We start from the raw sequence: 14,546 nt of genomic DNA, 5'->3' as shown, positions 1-14,546 counted from the left end.
ACGTTATACCTATCAGCTTCAGACATTGCTATTGGGGTCGTCCTTCTGACAGATCGCAAGAATGTTCAGACACCGATCTACTACGTCAGCAGAACACTATCGAATCCAAAAACAAGATATTCCATGCTAGAAAAACTGGTTTTAGCACTTGTCTATGCTGCACGACGCCTCCGCGGGTACTTTCAAGGGCACCCCATCAATGTCTTAACTGGGTACAAGCTCAAAAACGTTCTCAGCAAGCCAGAATTGTCTGGGTGATTGGCCAAATGGGCCATCGAGCTAGGTGAACACGCAATAGAATACAAACCTAGGCCAGCAATTAAAGGGCAAGTGTTGGCGAACTTCGTGACAGAGGTCCCGAAGGCCATGAGTTTACATATGCCATAAAGTTGAACTTCAAAAGTACCAACAACGAGGCAGAATATGAAGCTTTCTTGGCGGGCTTACGGATAGATAAAAAGCTTGGGGTTAAGCATTTGGAAGCCCGAGTGGATTCCATGTTGATTGCGGGACATATCAACGGCACATACGAAGCAAAAAATGATATCATGGCTTAATATGTGTCACAGGCGAAAGATATGATGCTCCAATTCTCTTTTTGCAAAGTCATTCATATAAAGAGAAGCGAGAACAAATCAGCGAATGCTCTCAGCAAATTGGCTTCAACAAACTTTGAACATTTTGCAAAAGACATCTGCATCGAAATATTAGATCGCCCGTCTGTTCCGCAGCATCAAGTTTTAGTGATCCAAACGGGAGTAGAATCCTGGATGACACCCATAACAGCATACTTGTCATCCAGAGCACTTCCGGAAGAAAAGGCAGTGGCTAGGAAGATAAAGCACAAAGCCTTGAACTATCAGATACTTGACGGTGTTTTGTACCGATGTTCCTTCCTCGACCATTACTACGATGTGTGGATGCCGAGGACGCGAACTACCTAATTAGAGAAGTTCACGAAGGCATTTGTGGTCTTCACGCTGGCCCGCGCATGGTCGTGGCGAAATTAATGAATGCTGGATACTATTGGCCGGGGATGCACTTGGATGCGGTGAATGAAATCAGAAAGTGCGATTCTTGCCAAAGGCATGCCCCTAACAAGCTACGACCAAAGAACAAGTTAGTTCCAGTCACTTCAGCATGGCCATTCCAAAAATGGGCTATTGATATTATGGGACCTTTCCCTGAAGCCCCTGGACGGGTCAAATTCTTAATAGTAGCCATCGACTACTTTACAAAATGGGTGGAGGCCAAACCAGTTGCTTCTATAACAGCAGCGAGTGTTAAAAAATTCTTGTGGGAATTTATCATATGTCGTTTCGGCCTCCCCCTAGAGCTCGTTAGTGACAACGGAACACAATTCGCGGACAGTGGGTTACAAGAATGGCTAAAAGAATTACACATTTCTCAAATCTTCACCTCTGTAGCCCACCCGCAAGCGAATGGTCAAGTCGAAAGAACCAATCGGACAATCAAAGAGGGAATCAAGACGAGATTAGGGACGAAACGAACGGGATGGGTGGACGAATTGCCCCATGTACTATGGGCCTTCCGCACTCAAAGGAATTCCAGTAATTCCGAAACCCCCTTCAGTTTAACATATGGCACAAAAGCCATGATTCCCGCCGAGATTGGTATCCCATCCGCCAGAGTTCTTATGATTGAGGATAATGATCATGAACTCCGGATGAACCTTGACCTCCTCGAGGAAAGGAGAGAACTAGCATTAATCCGCGAGCATAATTACAAACGACAGTTGCAAAAATATTATAACTCGCGGGTTCAAAGATGTGAATTCGATGCGGGAGACTTTGTCTTCCGCAATAATGAAGCCTCCGGGCAAGAGCCTCTGGGCAAGTTGGCCCCAACTTGGGAAGGACCTTATAAAATTCAGAAAGTTTTATCTAAAGGGGCCTACAAGTTGGAAAAGTTGGATGGGACTGAGATCCCTAGAACTTGGAATGGGGCCCAACTAAAGAAATGTTATATATAGTTTGTTCTTCTGGCCTGCGTGCCCAATTGAATGTTTACAACTTATGTATTTTTGCTTCTTGTAATTCGACTTATGCCTTTCTAATGGAATTTTATTTTCAGTCACTTATGACTTGTAATCCTTTATTGACACACAACGAAGATCCTATGAACACTTATATTATGACAAATAAACAAAGTGTACCGGATGCAGAATTAAAACTTTCTTTATTTACTCAAAAGGATTTACAACATAGATAAAAAGAGGATGAATTACAAGAACAAAAAAATTTACGTGGCAGCATCATCATGCTCAGCATCCTTGCCTCCCGCATCTTCTTCTTCCTCATCAAGTTCAAGAAGAGCTTTTAGCTGCTGGATGCTGTCTTCCTTATCAGCGAGATCGGATATCTGATTCGTCAAAGAAAACTTCAACGAATCAAAATCCTTCGATTTCTGCTTGTGGATGGAAACAGTGTCTTGCCCAGCTAGGATGTACTCTTCAGGACGCTTCGAAGTTGAGCCAAATTGGTAACCTTCTTGGAAGCCCAGTTGGCGACCAGCTTGTTTAGAAGCTTTAGAAGGATAGCAACACAATTCCCAAGCTTATCGCTAGCCCGAACATCGGCGATGACCTATTAAAACAACTATGTTTAATTGATCTTCAATACTTAGATTATTTATGGTGAAAAACAAAAGACATACCTTGGGAATAGCTTCTGCTAATAGCCACTTTTGATCCGCCTTGGCCCAGACAAGCTCTATCTTGTGACCAGCGCACTCCAAAGCTTGGTCACGATTTTTGGCATTAAGATCAGAAAGACGCTTGTCTTTGGCCGCCGATTCAGCCTGCAGAGCTTCAATCAATTTGGCTCGTTCAGCCAGTAATCTGGCTTGTTCTTCCAGTTGCTTTTGAAGAACAACCGTGGTTTCTTCAGCAGCGGATCGGGCAACCTTCTCTGCCTCAAGAGCCTGGCGAACTTCTCGGGATTCGCTCATCACTTTAAGAGCTTCCTCCTTGGCATCAGTTGCAGAGGCCGCCAGCTCGTCCCACTGCTCATTCATTGTCAACTAATCTCTAGTTATCTCTTGGCTGGAGGAAATAGCATTCGCCACATAGTAAGAGTGGGAGTTCAATAACTCTTGGCGAACACTATGGCGACGACGCTCCCTCTCAGCAGGAGGAAGACACTCCCGCAAAAATTCGAAACATACATCTACGTCTCGGAATGTAGAATCCCGACGTAATGTCCAGCGTGGTTGATGGGGGGTGGGATCTTCCTCTTGAGGAGCTGGAGAAGTTTGAGGAGCGTGTGGGAACATGCTGACGCCTCCTTGATCTCTAAAAGAATGAACATAATAAGAAGGCGATCTTTGGGCATGCTCAGAAGTGTCAGCCTCCTTTTTCTTCAAAGGAGAGTCGTCTGCCAGCTCTATTGGCTCCTTGGCAGTGTTAGGAGGCGGACGAAGCGGTGAGTCTTTTAAACCAGAAATACCTTCGGAAAGGTTATCCAGGTTCAATGAAAACCATTAATGGAGGGTTAGGAGTACTCCAATACAAATAAGATAACATAATAAAGAAAGGTTTTGCATACCTAACGAAGGATCCTCTGTGTCAAGTTGTTCCAGACGCGCTTCCAAGGCAGCAGGATTTGTCTTTTTAGATTTTTTCTTCTTCAAGACAATCTTCACCGGATTAACCTTACGTTTTCCCACCACCTTAAAAACGTCTGCATCAATGACTGGATGTTTACCCTTAGCGGTGGTGTCATCAGCTTCCGGACCCTTGACGTCCGCAGAAGTACCAGCGTCATCTTGACCCGCCGACTGACTAGCAGTGGCTCGTTGAAGGGTAAGACCCGCCGACTGGTGTAGGCAATTTCTCATAGACATATTCCCCGAAGATCAGTGGATCTACAAAAACAAAAGCTATTTTTAGATACACATTTTATAAAATTATAATACTTAAAAAGATTAATGTATACCTTCCACTGTGTCAATACGATCGGCAAGACTGTACTGTGGTTTCTTAGGACGATGTGTTTTTCGTTTCTTTTTCGAAGATCCCGCCTCAGTTTCTGCAGTTTTGCCGCCTGCTTGTCCTGCTTGAAAAGCCATAAAAGCTCTCTTTTTCTCTAATTCTGCCAATAAATGGGAGACAGAAGAGGGTTCAGGTGTATCGTCATCAGATTCCCTCTCTCCTTGGGAGATCGAGAAGTCAGAACTATCGCCGTCATCATCACTCGACAATAAAGTGGCAATCGTCCTGTCAGCAGTAATAGCAAAAAGCGGATGAGGGTTTAGAACATACGCACCTGTTTCAAAGGTGGCGTTCGAGACAATAGGCTCAGCCCGCACCTTCTTTGGAAAAAGGAAGCGGAACTTAGTCTTCTCAAGAATAGGCATGTCACCGGCATCCCGGATGCCATGTCGGACACAACCCTTATCTTCAAAAAGGGCATTGAACATAGAACTTCGACCTGAGGAGATAAAAAATTTAATAATAGAATACATTGCAAAAGAAGGAAAAACAGTAAGGATAACTTACGTTCATATAAGTCAACAAAAATAGGCTCCATAAATTCTGAGGCCCATAAGCGACTCATGCCTTCCTACACCAAAGCTTCTTCTGGTAGTGCCCGCATCGGCGTTGGTTCCATCGTTAGATTACAGAACCAGTCACGACCTTCGTGAGCAGCTGTAGCAACGTCCGGAAGACGAGAGTTGACCGGACGACGGACCATGGCAACGGGTACCACGTCCTCAGAAATCCAAAAAAATTTACAACGCCAATCGAAAGGCACCTTCTCGACCTCATATCCAATACTTCGGTCAGAAAATCCATGGCAGGAATACCAACCATCGCGGATGGCAAGACGGTAGAAAACTTGGAATCGATCAACATGTGGCACCAGGTCCCGTGCTATACAGACAAATTCATAGTGTCGGATTCACATCATAGCACGTGGATGTAGTTGGGACAAATGAATCCCATAAGCGGTTAGCAAGTTCATAAGGAATTTCGTCAAAGGAAGATGGAAATTCCCACATGTAAAGTAATCGGCATAGACAGCCATTTTCCCAGGAGGAGATAGACTGGCTATCAAACCCGGTGAAGGAAACTCTGGTTCCCATTCCGGTGGAATGCAATACGTCTCCAGTAGCTTCTCATATTCTGAATGGTCCCAAGAGAACTCTATCTCATCAACTTCAGTCTGAACATTCGACATTGCAGATGAATTTAGAGAAAGGATTATAAGAAAGTTCAGTGCTTTATCAGAGAAAAAGCAAAAGGATGATCAGGGAATAAAGGCGATAAAACTTCAACTAGAAGACATCTCTCACTATTTATACTCATCGCAATTAATGCGATGGGATATGAACAGTGGAGAGAGAAGATCATCGCCCAATTAGTGATTGCCACGTCACGCGGGAAATTCGAAAAAGAGAAAAAGCTGCACAGTCGGGTACAGTGACAGCCGTCAAAAACGTCCCATCATCTATTCACGTGCCTGCGAGTAGTCAACTTGTCCTTTTTTCATGTTATCCATACCAACAGAAGATATTTTTACCTAAACTTCGAATTCAAAAATCCCCAAAACTCATTAGAGTCCAAAATTTCACCCGCATAAAGACCTCACGCGGAAGAAACACTGGACTGGGGGGACTTATAGAGGTAGGGTACCAAAAAGACCCAAATACCCTTAAGTACCACCCGCGGGTCACAGAGGAACCTCTAATAAGCCACCCGAGGGGCATACGGATCACCCGCATATCACGATAGAGGAAGAATGTCCTCGTCAAGCGCGGAAGCATCCTTGCACCCTCGAAAGTTGTCCGCAGGATAGGAAATCAGTCCGCTCAAACGATCGAGAGGAAGTGCCAGCGGAACAGCTGTCACTAACCAATTACCTTCTAGAAGAATATCCACGATCGTTACGTGAGGAATACGTGACCTACCAGCCAATGAACAAAGGACACCTGGCCAGGTTGTTATAACCGTGCACATGGCCAGGTGCGATCCTTCCTATCATTGGGCAACACGTGTCCGGGTTGTTATACCCATGCACATGGGACGTATAGCTCAACCTATCATAAAAGGACACGCGTCCAGGCGGTTATTGAAGATCTTCTAGAAGAAGACAGCTGGCCCAATCACCTTCCTACATCCTTCGGCTATAAATACCTTGTCAAACGGTATGAGGTATTCATTCACTCACTTGCATTCTGACTACACTTAGTCTGTTTACTTCAGTACTTTCTCTATTTACGAACGTTACTGATTCTCACGCCGGAGGGTGGTTACAGGAAAACCCCCCTCTTGTCCTTCCTGTAACGAGGCTCACTATGTCTGTTTTACAGGTTCTGGTCATTGGACTTCGGGGAGTTATACTCATATCATTGGTCGTAATTATCGTATCTTACCCTGTGGACACACTGGACCAGGACCCATACCCGGGGATTGGATCCGTATTTCTTCACCCATTTACCCCAAATAATTATCAATTTAACTTTGTGTCAAGTAATGCTGCATTAATGCAAACATGTCATGAATTTTCGACTCAATCACATGTATACAAAATATATCCTCCAGGTCTAGAGTTTATGACAGTTAAAATATCTCTATAGACACATCGGTGTAGAATATAACTCGTACCTTAGCTGTTGAGTGTAATCTCAATCCAAGTGGGTATGGACTAAGCCTATACGAATTATCATTTCGGGTTTTCTCATTCGGTTGTTGTAGCGAGTGTCGGTACCGCAAAAAAGAAACTGATTCATACCGAACTCCGTCAACCACACTGCACGAATTTACCCTGCTAGTTGTAATTAGAGGTGAGCAAAAAAACCCGAACCCGGATCCGGACCCTAAATAAAAACCCGAAACCGATTTTTTTAATACCTAGGTTTTTAATACCCGAACCCATACCCGACCCTACCCATAGGGTACGGATAGGGTATGCATTTCGGTAGTAAAACCTGAACCCGAACCAGTTCCATACCCTGAACCGGGTTTTTCCAATACCCGAAACCGGGTATTTCAAATACCCGGTGTATACTCGAAAAATACCTTAAAAATATCCGTATAATACCCCTAAAAAGTGCAATCTTTTAAAAAATCAAATCTATACCAGAAAAATACCTAGTAAAAACCCCGAAAAAAGGGTTTTTCAATACCTAAAAATAGGGTATTCAAATGCCTGGTTTTAAAATACCCGATTCAATACCCGACCCGAACACAACCTGGGTATTACTAATACCGATTTTCCGGTACCTAGTCATACCCGGACCTGAGTATATGAAAAAACCCGATTTATACACCTCTAGTTGTAATTAATATCTATTGAGTTCAAATTACCCTTCCATAATCTGAACAAAATTAAAATAAGCCCATTTATTATAATAACACTAAAGAATAAGCCCAAAATATATAACCACTATGCTCCGTCACCACTCTTCCATTTCATCTCAATCGCCTTTGCTCTATCGACACTCGCCGATCGCCGCCGGCTGCCGGTCTCCGGCGTTCCCCAACGACCCAGCTTAAATTGGTCTCTTTAAACTCTCATTTGCTTGATACACTTGTATTTTTATTTGTTACTTGCTTTAATAACTGGATGCTATTTAATTACTTGTTAGGAAATTGAAATTGATTGCTGATACTTCATACTTCACACTTTATTTTGATTCATGATGTTTGAATTTTACATTCGTGTTAATTTATATATAGATTCTCAAAGACATGTTCAATTATTATTTACTATATTACCCACTTGAGGTTTTTCAACAAGACAAGTAATTTATTTGAACCATATTCATCATAACAATCTTGTGTTGCCTCTCTTATGCTGATTTGTTGTTATGCTAACCTAACTTCCTGCCGATTCATATTAATCTTTTTGATCTTATAAAAATAATCCTTTCTTTATTGTTCGGCTGATCGTTTGAAATTCCTGTTTCCAGCTTATAAACAAGATGACACGAGTAATAATCGAGATACTGGAAGCTCTGCAGTTTGCTTGCACATTTTCATTTTGGAGGATGGGTGTTCTCTGGTTATTCGCCGTTATAATTTCCTATTTAAAGCTGCGTGTTCAAAGCATTTTTGCTCATAAAAAGTATTCATACCCTCGTTCCGCTGTTTCACCTTTGCCTCCAATGGAACCATTGTCATCAACGTTTGACAGGCGCCTACCAATCTGCATCATCACTGGTGTAAGCATGTGTTTGCTTTATTTTCTAATAATTACATGCAACATACTTATTAAATGTGTATGTCTCGCTAAATGCAGGCAACATCAGGATTGGGTGCTGCAGCCGCTTTAGCTCTTTCAAAGGAAGGCTTCTTTGTTATTCTTGGTGTGTTATCTGCTTATCTATATACAGTATAATTATTAGTCTTTATTCAAAGTTAACTAACTTGAGATAATAATCAACTGATATTTCATTACATGCCTGCAGCTGGAAGATCTTCCCATAAGTTATCAAAGGTATACTATATGAAGCTTATTATGTCTCGATTTCTTAACTATGTTCGTTTTTTAACTTCTTTTTACCAGGTTATTTCCGACATCAGAAAGAAGAACAAAGAAGCGAGTCTAGAAGCTTTCAGGGTTGACTTATCGTCGTTCTCGTCAATAATGAAATTTAAAAACTCGCTTGAAAGGTGGCTTTTGGAAGCAAATATGCATCCTTCAGTTCAACTTCTTATTAATAATGCTGGGATACTTGCAACCTCTAGTCAACTCACGACCGAAGGTCATGACAGGTAAATAAACTCACCATATTTTTTAATAAAATTCATTGGTGCCATTCGATATAATTTGATTTTAATGGCAGGATGATGGGAACTAAATTCACTCTTACAGAGAGTTATGCTCCCACTTCTAAAGAACAGTCCGGTGCCTTCACGTATTGTTAACGTGTCATCTTTTACACATAGAATTGGTGAGTTTATTCAAATATTTTAAAGCCTGTACTTTTTTAAAAGATTTGAGATGCATATAAACTTTCTTATAATTTAATGATCTCCAGTTTCTAGCTTTCGGGCAGACAAGGAAATTGTTTCTGGAAAGAGGTTTTCAGGATTTAAAAACTACCCTTGTGCAGAGATCTATGAGTACTCCAAATGTAAGAAAATGTTTAACATCTTTAAACTGGTTTAGTAATGCTAATGACAAATTTACATCTTTACCCTTTGTATTTTCTTTCTCTAGTGTGTGTATTGCTATTCTCATATGAGCTCCATCGACAACTCAACCTCACGAACGGGTCTCAAAAAGTCTCAGTAATGTATGCATTTCCTGCTTTTCTGTTATTATTAGTGTTTACATACATAATGTACATTAAACTCACTTTATTGACGTTTGTTGCATTTATGTGTGGTGAAACGAAGGGCTGTGGACCCCGGAGCAGTAAAAACTCACATCATGCGAGAACTACCATCGTATATTTCACAGGCTGCTTTTGCTGCCCTGTGGTTTCTGGGCTTTTTGCGGTCACCTCGGGTTGGTGTGTCTTCAACTCTTGATGCCGCTCTTGCCCCGCCAGTAAGCCTTTGTTCTATTTTTCTTTTTTGGTTGTTTTCATGTACTGATTTGTTAAATAAACTGAATTTGTTACACACGACACAAGAAGTTGATGTTAACGTGAATTTTATCGAGTGCAGGAAGCATCAGGGTTATACTTTTTTGGTGGGGATGGTAGGACTGTTGATTCTTCTGCATTATCTTACAATCTCAAGCTTTCTAGAGAGCTTTGGGCTACATCTTGTGATATATTCCAAGATTCATTGCGGGTATATAATAGAGATTCTGTTTGTAGTGAGGATGTTTATTGACAATTTGACATACAAAAAAAATGTATTTACAATTTAGGGAAAAAAAAAGAAAATCTTGTCTTAGGATAATCAAGTGTGTATGTCCCCTTTACGGCTTTACCTGCTTGCAGTTGTTGATGGTTGGGGTGTTTATAAAACGTTGAAAGCGGGCCAAACCATCTACGTCGAAGCAATTTTGTTTGTTTGAGACTGTTATGGTTTTGTTCACAACGGTTTGGGGGTTTACTTAATAACTAATAAAAGAGTTATTAAATTGAAAGCCGAACCGACTGTTATGGTTTTTGGGGTTTACTTAACAACCTGCTTGCAGATTGTGTATACTAGGGGTGTTCATTTTTGGTTTGAACCGACTAAATTGAAAGCCGAACTTGACCAAAACAAAAGAAAAGAGAACCGAACCAAGTTTTTATCGGCTATATGGTTTAGTTTGTAACTGAAACTGAATCACTAATTCGATTTTTGGTTATACATATTCTTTAAACACTGACGCACCGGTCGCAAACCTGCTTTTATAGTAGCTTATTTTATACCAAAAGCCCAGCCCAATAGGCGATAGCCCATGACACATAACTCAAAAGACCACACAGTCGAACACCAAAATACCATGACGTTCGGTTAGCAGGTTCTCCACAACCGAATAACCCAAATAAATAGAAAACCGAACTGAATAAACTCGGATCTAAAACCCAAATTAGAATAGAAAGCAATTTAAACACGTATAAACTTAAAAAAAAAAGAATGCGAGGAATGAGAAGTCATTTCCAAAATCAGCGAAGTGTAAGACATGCACATAAACATGTAAGGCTGAAAATATAATACAACAATTTAACAAAATACACAATTTATTTGACTACTTAACAGCTTTCTTTTGGTACCATTTCTTTCTTGGAGTTATAAAATGCAACCAGCTAACAATCTTTTTTGGGATCATATACATATACATACAAGGGTTCCAATCTTCCAAAAAGTGCAACCATGCATTATTCATAAACCTTTCAATTTGGCATTTGGCATTTTACCATCAAAATGACTACAAAAGTCATAATATTGGCCATAGAATTATAAAGCACAACCTATGCAAACTAGAAGGCCAAATATATAGATAGAATCAAACTTGAAACTTCAAAAGAGAAAGCTACCTGATTAGTAACAAAAGCCGTACCTTTGGGCAATCGGAAATAGTCCATTGACGGCGAACCAAACCCTGATGGTAGCAATGACAAGCATAAACAACCATAGCCTATATGGCCTCTTTCTTTGACCACCAATGAGTTCTGCAATCCATGTGATTTGTGCATTGTCACACCTTTGGTTTCTAAGTTTAAAAAAGGTGTGTGTTTATGTTATGTGATTATCATTTTGTAACAAGTTTGTGTTCTAACACTTGTTAAATTTTCTGTTACCTTTGAGTGAAGCGGCTAAACATCCCTTTCGTGGGACCACTTGTGTATACTTCATTATATTAAGTTTGAGTAAGTTATATGAACTCGTTTTTTATATGACAAAGGTGTATTTTAATCCTTTTATATTAACGTAACGTGCTGATTTTAATAGAAACCAGTGTTAGAAACCACGAAAATCATATAACCCAAACTAGTAACTTTTGAACTTAGATCTAAAACGCATGATTAAAATCAAAGTGCATGAAATATGTATGTAATTTGCTCACACTGTAATAGAGTTGTGCTTTTTATTTAAAGATTTAAAATAGTTATAATTCATATCATGTGAATCATAACTATAGCAGAATCATTAAGAGTTTAAAGTTGGTTGCATTCATACATCTCAAAATAATACGTGTTTAATTTATTCAAGTTTTAGTTATTATACAAACGGAAACCTTGAATAAGATAATAGCTTCATGTTTGATTTTGTAGGTAACTTCCATATATAACGAAGAAGGAACAATTTGAGATGAAACCGGGAGGAAGAAAGTGAAACCATATAACTCTCTTAGATATTAAGAAAACAACTAGTAAGCGGTACACACGATTAAGTAGTTCTAGTCATGCAGTTGTGTTTTACCATATCGTGCTAGGGATCATACGTGTTATACACAATACACGACTATGTGAAATCTAAATTACATATGTGAATATGATACTGAAGCATTTATATAAATGTTGTGTGTAAATGAATAACGTCGTAATCGATTGTTCATAAATATTTGCTATATTATGGTTGTTACTCAAGCAAAGTATAACCTTAATGATCTATTTAGTATATAACACTAATCATTTTGTGGCCAGATTGGCGTCCCAAAGATAAACTTAATTTATTTCATTCAAGATGTTAAATATTTGTGAGTGAGTAGGAAAATTCTGAAGAAGCTTAGTCATATTCACGAAATTATCTACTCTGTCGAGTGTCATTCAATTAAAAGACTAAAAGTTAACCTTTTAGATATGAGATTCATATCAAAATATACTCAAACGGTGACTATAATCATTAAGGAAAAAAATCAATTAAAACATCATTTTATACAAAAAATATCGTTTATAAGTCAAACTTAAACCAACTTCAAAAAGAAAAAAAAAATCTCACATGCATGAACTTATATGAACTATTTAATACTAATAATTAAAGATTGGAGACATGTTAGGCATATTATAGTATGTTTACGCTATACCACTTGTAGATTCAAAAACTGATTTTCATACGTACATAAGGTTGCAAGACTCAAACACATGTGTGAATAAGAAATTACTTACTTACAATCGTAGGTTTGATTGCTTGTATTACTTGCTCGAGCTTAGGCCGAGTGTAAGGAACATACGCTAATGGATGGTTTAGTTGCTTCTATTACTTGCTAGAGCTTAGTTGTGTGTAAGAGCATACACTAATGGATGGTTATACTGTTATGTGACAACTAGGGGTTCAAGGGTGTATGAAATCACACGTGATGGTATCATGTGGCTACATGCGTTATGGTCCTCATCTATTGCTAGACGAGAGGGAGAACGCGGGTGAGAATCATCAAATGAGAGGGAGAGTGAGTTAGCCCGCGGAGGAAAATAGAAATTCAAGCGAGGGAACATGAATATGAGAGAATGCCTTGTACCCCTATTATTTTCAACTAATATACAACTACTAGACACGTAGTTTTCAAGCTCTCATGGTTCTCACAATTGTACTAGAAATCATATACATCATTTCATATAAATGCTAGGAACTAAAGTAATCATTTTTGTTCTTTGATCTATGAAATAAATATGCATATAAACACAGAGCACATAAAAAGAAAGCATCAGTCCTCCACATATGGGACCGGTGGCCTAATAGAACTTATTTCATATACCAAGAATTCGATATCTAATATATTAGAATCTTAGATCCTACATATATGTGGTCAGAAACAACATTGCTTTTGAAGAGGTAGGTTCCAGCAGAGTCCAGTTGGACCTGCAAGACTCACCTCAAAGAAGGACGTCTGCGCAGTTGAAACCGCAAGACTCACCTTCAACAGGGACGTCTGCTCAAAGGCTAAACTCGCAAGACTCACCTTGAAGAGAGACGTCTGCGCAGAAACCAACTGGATCCGCAGGACCCACCATGCTCAGAGACGTGACGTCCTTACGCGCTGTACGCAAGCTGTTCCCGCAGGAAAAGCCTCCCAATGGTCGACGTACTCCGCCTGTTCCCGCAGTAACGGATACTAGCCATCAGGGAAGGCTACCCGCGCAGCAAGGCTACACGCACAAGGCACTTAACTCTTAAATAATTCAGTAATGTCACCTGAAGAAGGAGTGAGCAAGCCGGGAACACTCCCGCCCAAAGCCGGGAATACTCCCGCCCAAATGAGCCAGTCCGTACGCTACTGGAAGACCTTTTGTACTGTACCTGACGAGGTATGGACAAAAGGTCTGACCAAAGCAGCGACAGCTCACTGTGACAAAGGAATAGTACACAGCCGGCCTGGTCACTATCAGCCGCTGCCTACTCACCAACCCCTGTCACTATTAGCCGCTGCCTACTCACCAACCTGTCGTAGCACGTGCATAGCCTACAGTTGGTGGAAAAGAATAGTACACAGCCGGCCTGGTCACTATCAGCCGCTGCCTACCCACCAACTACCAGCATGGCATGTGCGTAGCCCACAGTTGGCAGAACAGGAATACTATTCAGCCGGCTGTACCTTCTTGGAAACCTACCTTCGGCTATAAATACTCCAACACCTTGGAATGGTATGGACATTACATTATCTTACATTATCTGATATCTCATTATCTTATCTTCTCTAGCAATCTCTTAATATACACTTATATTCAAGAGCAATCTAGTCTAATTCTCACGCCGGAGGGTGGTCACAAGGAGGTACCCCCCCCTCTCAGTGACGAGCTCACGGTGTCTGTTTTGCAGGTCATCAGAAGAACCATCTTTGCCGGACCTAACCCCTCGTGGGAAACATCTATTTAACCCCCAGATTATCCGTAATCTGCCCGGGGTCAATTAGTGTTTCTTCATTGGCGCCATCCGTGGGACAAAACTAGGACTAATTCTCTCAGTTTTTTCAAAACCTCCGAAAAGATGGTTAACGTTACTCCGGTCCCCAAGCCAGGGAGTAACCAAGAAACCCCGGTAACCACAACCCCAGCTACTGGGGGGAACACCGGCGAATACACACATTTTACGAACACTACCCCGGTTACCCAAGTCGGGGCAAGTGCAGTAAATTTTACGAACACTACCCCGGTTACCCGAGCCGGGGCAAGTGTAGTAAACAATCCTCCCCTGG

General features: G+C 40.7%; 1 pseudogene across 1 annotated transcript; it reads left to right on the top strand.

The window, feature by feature from the left end:
- The first annotated feature begins 7,917 nt into the window (after positions 1-7,917).
- On the top strand, positions 7,918-9,823 carry LOC143563281 (uncharacterized; annotated as a pseudogene). Its single transcript, XR_013140642.1, has 8 exons — positions 7,918-8,187; positions 8,265-8,331; positions 8,434-8,462; positions 8,532-8,919; positions 9,007-9,102; positions 9,189-9,264; positions 9,368-9,521; positions 9,641-9,823. The product of XR_013140642.1 is annotated as an uncharacterized LOC143563281 (transcript).
- Positions 9,824-14,546: the final 4,723 nt, after the last annotated feature.

Source organism: Bidens hawaiensis, unplaced genomic scaffold, assembly GCF_021521415.1.
Source record: "Bidens hawaiensis isolate Kalapana, Puna unplaced genomic scaffold, B.hawaiensis_p1.1 tig00001179_1, whole genome shotgun sequence".
Classification (NCBI taxonomy): domain Eukaryota; kingdom Viridiplantae; phylum Streptophyta; class Magnoliopsida; order Asterales; family Asteraceae; genus Bidens; species Bidens hawaiensis.
Note: the sequence above shows the minus strand (reverse complement) of the source record. Positions and strands in the feature narration are given on the sequence as shown.